Source organism: Panthera uncia, chromosome D4, assembly GCF_023721935.1.
Source record: "Panthera uncia isolate 11264 chromosome D4, Puncia_PCG_1.0, whole genome shotgun sequence".
NCBI lineage: Eukaryota > Metazoa > Chordata > Mammalia > Carnivora > Felidae > Panthera > Panthera uncia.
Window position 1 is genome coordinate 8,683,370 of NC_064807.1, and position 5,146 is coordinate 8,688,515.

Genomic DNA, 5,146 nt, shown 5'->3' on the forward strand with positions numbered 1-5,146 from the left:
AAAAAAAAAAAAAAAAAAAAAAAAAAAAAAAAAAAAAAAAAGGCTTGTTTTCTAGCAGCTAAGGTACCAGGGCAAATGCTTTGCATGACTTCGTCATTGTCTGTTAGAAAGACAGACATGTTCTTCTGGGAGGGACCATCTTTTGTCAGACAGGCAATTTGGGGAAGGGTTTCTGTAATGGATGCTGGGTAATGTATCAGATGATTGAAACTGATTTTCCAGAAGGCGTAACGATGTAAAATTCAAGTAGATAACCTCTGTAAGGCATTTCTGATCTAAGTCAAGTGTGTATTGTTAAATATTAATTCCATTAAGGTATGTCAGCAGGGAATTAAGATATGTGACCCAAATATATTTCTTTCTAGTAATTGAGTGTAATAGCGAACTAACGCTCAGTGGATCTTAACTGGGGGTAAGTCAGGGAGGAGGGAGGATCAGAAAGTCCTGGGAGCCCCTACAAAATGCATAGGTTGCCCCCACGTAGGGTTTGCCAGAATGGTGGGGTGGGTGGTTGGGGAGGGAAGGTCTTGCACATGTATATTTTCACAATGTTCCCCGTGTAAGTCCACTGTATCCAATCTAGATGAGTATTCTTTAGAGATATTAAAGATAAATAATTGGGGTACCTGGGTGGCTCAGTCGGTTAAGCGTCCGACTTCGGCTCAGGTCACGATCTCACAGTCTGTGAGTTCGAGCCCCGCATCGGGCTCTCTGCGGACCACTCGGAGCCTGGAGCCTGCTTAGGATTCTGTGTCTCCCTCTCTCTGACCCTCCCCTGTTCGTGCTCCGTCTCTCTCTCTCTCAAAAATAAATAAACATTAAAAAAATATTTTTAAAGATAAATAATTAATTTGCCTCTTTTCCCTTGTGTGATGGGGGGGTGTGGCTTAAAAAAAGATCTCTGGGCTCCACTTCTAGATAGGATTCTGTGCCCTTTGGGTGAGCCTGTTCTCTCTCACTGTCCTTCTTTCAAAAGACTCACTGGTTGTTCCTGGCTACCTCTCCCCTCTAAGACCTTTAGGATGATCCACTGGCTTTGGAACAACTGCCTGGGACATTTCCTTCCAGTATCAGGTATCTCTCTCCAGCAAACCTGTGCAAGCTGAGTATCACCATCTGGTCCTGGATGCATTTTGTTATCAGTGCTGGAAGTGATGATATGGTATGCCGCTGTCATGTGCCCAGAGGATGTGGGGGCCAGAGAGGACACTCAGGTAAGGAAATTCAGGAGCCCCATTTGTATTTTTTGCTCAGGTTTGAAGGGAACACTTCCACAGGAAGTTGGGCCCTGGGTGTGTGAATGGGGCTAACCATGTTCTCGAAAAATACCCCTTGCACATCTGTTTACATTGAGAGTTCAGAGTTTGGTCCTAGACTTCAGCTCATTTTTGTTAAGATTAGAAGGCTATTATTAACTATAGAGAAGCCTAACACTCCATCAGATTGAGAGCCAGCTCTGATGACGGATGGAAGACTTCAACACCGTTATCCTAACCTTCTTTTAAAAGGGAATTTAAGGGGCTCCTGGGTGGTTCAGTTGGTTGAGCAACTGACTCTTGATTTTGGTTCAGGTCATGATCCCAGGGTCATAGGATCGAGCCCTGTGTTGGGCTCAGTGCTGAGCATGGAGCCTGCTTCAGATTCTCTCTCTCTCTCTCTCTCTCTCTCTCTCTCTCTCTCTCACTCACACACACACACACACACACACACACACACACACACTCTAAAAAAAAAAACAACTGAAATTTCACTCCAATTTTCAAAGCATATTAGCTCTGAAGGAAACTTTGTGCATTTTTCACTTTTGTTTTCTCTGCGAATGCATTTATTTATTTATTTACTTACTTACTTACTTACTTAGTTATTTTGGGGGGGGTGGGCAGAGAGAGAATTCCAAGCAGGCTCCACACTGTCAGCAAGGAGCCCTACGTGGGCCTCAACCTCAGGAACTGTGAGATCATGACCTGAACCGAAATCAAGAGTTGGATGCCTAACTGACGGAGCCACCCAGATGCCCCGATGCATACAAAATAGCCCTACTCCAGTCCGTATTTTCCTCATCCTGAGGTTCAGATTTTCCTTTGGCAGAAATCCAGTTTTCCCTACGATAAGTAAAACGCTGATCACTTGGGATTTTGAAAGCATAAGGTGGGACTCCTATCACTGGGAACCTGTCCAGAATATGAAGTCCTTTTGATGGCATGTTGCACAACATATGACATAAGCAAGAAACCTTCCAGCAGCCCCGGCAAATGTCCAACCCTACCTTCCCGCATCTCTTTAGGGCAGCAGCACTGTCACTGTCGTTTGTGAAAGTGAAAAGAAGGTATGAAATCAGGAGATGGGAACAGACTGTAAATCAGCAGGTTTGGTTCCTTCTCTACAGAGTCTTTGTGGTTGTTTCTCCTTTGAGTTTTCTAGGGCTGGAGACGTCAGAGGCATGAAATGCCCTAAGGTTGTAGAAGCCCATCAGGGTTTGTCTTTTTAGAATACCCAACTAAAAGGGGAACGAGAATCTTAAAGCATGTATAGTTTTGGCTTAAAAATTTCACTACTCTCTTGGAAGGAAGGAGGGAAGGGAGAGAGAGAGGGAGGAAGCATGGATGGAAGGAAGGGAGGGGGGAGGGAGGATGGATGGGAGGGAGGGAAGGAGGAAGGAATGAAAGAAGGGAAAAGAACTCCAGAGTGGCTTGCTGAAACTACATCATTCATTAGCAAATGTAACTGTTATGCACCAGACAATATGGTAGGTTGTGGCGATGTGGCATGAAATCAAATATATTTGGTCTCTGTCCCCATCCTCCGCACGGGGCTCCTAAAATCCTTGCAATTGCGTTCCTTTGGCAGCACTATACTAAAATCCTTGGAATTTCCTGAGTGATAAGTGTCTTTTGTGTGCTAAAGAGGTGACTAAATATGGGTCCTTAGTTAGCATGGGGGGGGGGGAACCCACCAGTGAGAGAGCTCCAGCTATCAGCCTGGCCTCCAACCCCAGGCAGAAGAGAGGGCTGGAGGTTTAATTCAATCCCCAGTGGCCTGTGATTTAGGAAATCCAAAACTAGAGTTTCCGATTCGGAGCCTCATAGCCTCCGAAACTATGAGGCTAGAGGTGCTCTGAGGTTGGTCAAGACATTGATTTGCTGGGAGGGTGGGCACTCAGAAGCTATAGAAATTCTGGATCCCGCACCTCTCACCACTGTCCCTCTGTACCTTGCCCAATGCACCTCTTCCATTTGGCTCTTCCTGAGTTACATCCTTTATAATAAAATGGTAATAGAAAGTAGAGAGCTTTCCTGAGTTCTAGCAAATGACTGAACCTGAGCAGGAGTCATGAGACCTTAACTAATAAAAGCACAGTTCACTTAAATAAATGCTGGGTTGATGTTTGTCTGGTAGGTTGATTTTTGTTTTAATAGAGTGGACGCTAAACCAGCCATTTAGCTGCTGCTTAAGAAGGTCGCCCTGGTTAGCAATGACAAAATCACTGCATAGAATGCTTATCTTGGTAGCTCCATTGGCAGGAGAGTGTCTACTCAGTGAAGGAAAGAGATGGGGAACTGGGACATCAGGTCTGTTTAATAGCATTTCGAATTGCAATTTCAGTTGCCAAAGCAGTCTTCTTACCCATTACAATTCTGGCATTAATACTATATTCCAGGCTTTGAAGATGCATTAATAGCCCAGGATTTAATCCAACAGGATACATGCTGATGAGAGACTGATAAATGTTGCAGAAAGTCATTGTCATTACCTTGTTTTATGGGTGAGATAGAACAGGATAGGAGCACTTGGAGGCTGCCTAGAACATGTTTCCTTTCATAACCAGCATTCGTTTGTTACTGATCTTTTCATGTGAGCCCACCCCAGCACCTCCCCAAAAATCTGTCACAAGCCAAGTTTTCCTGTTGATGAATGTCTTGTAAACAGATATACATTTATAAGTTCGTGGCCTTTCCTAGGAGTTATGTTGAGCCTCCTTTCTTCCTCATTTTGCTTCCCAAAGCCGTTACTGAAATAAAATTAGGATGGCCACACCAGACTGTCAGAGATAGTTTCAGCCTGTATATTCATTGATCCGTAGATATGAGGGAAACTTTTCTCCAAAGATAGTGTGTGATGACCCCTCAGGGGAATTGGTGAGGGGCGCCTTCATCCTTGATCATTAACCTTTAGAGATAAAAGCAATTTCAAAGGTCATTTGCCCCCTAATGCTATAGGAGAGGAAACTGAGACCCAGAGATATTAGATCGGAAACTTTGCTGAGAACACAGCTTGTGTTCGTATATTGGGGCTGCCATAGTAGAGGACAGCATGCCAAGTGGCATAAACAACAGAAATTTATTGTCTCCCACTTGCAACAGCTAGAAGTCCAACATCAAGGTGTTGGTAGGATTGGGTCCTTCTGAGGGCGAGAAGGGACAATGCTGTTCCCGGTGTCCCTCCTTGGCCTTGTCAATGGCTGTCTTTTCCCCATGTTTAGTCACATCATCATGACAAAATGATTTGAGGAGAATTAGATGCAGGATTGGCAATGGCTCTACCAAAGCCTCATCACAGGACATCTAGAAGGAAAGGTGTGTCTGTCCAATCTTCTCTTTTTACAAGTATATCAGTCAGACTGGAGTAGGGCCCATCCTCATGACCTCATTTTAACTTGATTACCTCCATAAAGACCCTATTTCCAAATGAAGTCACATTCCAAGGTGCTGGTGTTTAGGACTCCGGCATGGGAATCGGGGTGGGGGGGGTTGGGGGTGCACAATTCACCCCATAACAAGAGCTGCCTAAACAGTAGCTAGAACCTCGGTCTTCCGATGCCCTTGTCCGTTTCTTCCCCTTTTGCACCACGTGCCCTTTCGTATTCTCACTACTGCGGAGATGTTTGATTTTTGCACAGAGGCAGGATACAGGGGTGTGGTCAGAAGCTTCCATTTTCTCAGACATTTCAAGTGATTCGGTTTAGGAGAATATCAGGTCGAGTTACGTTCAGAGGAGTGAGGATGCTTATTAACACAGCCCAAAAAGAATCATCTTGGGGGTAAGCAATGAATTTTTTAGTATTCTGTGGCTGATGGTGTTGAACCTTTTCAGCGAGAGATGAAGTTCTCCCAGACTTGTTCCACAAACTGCAGCTGATACTATCACA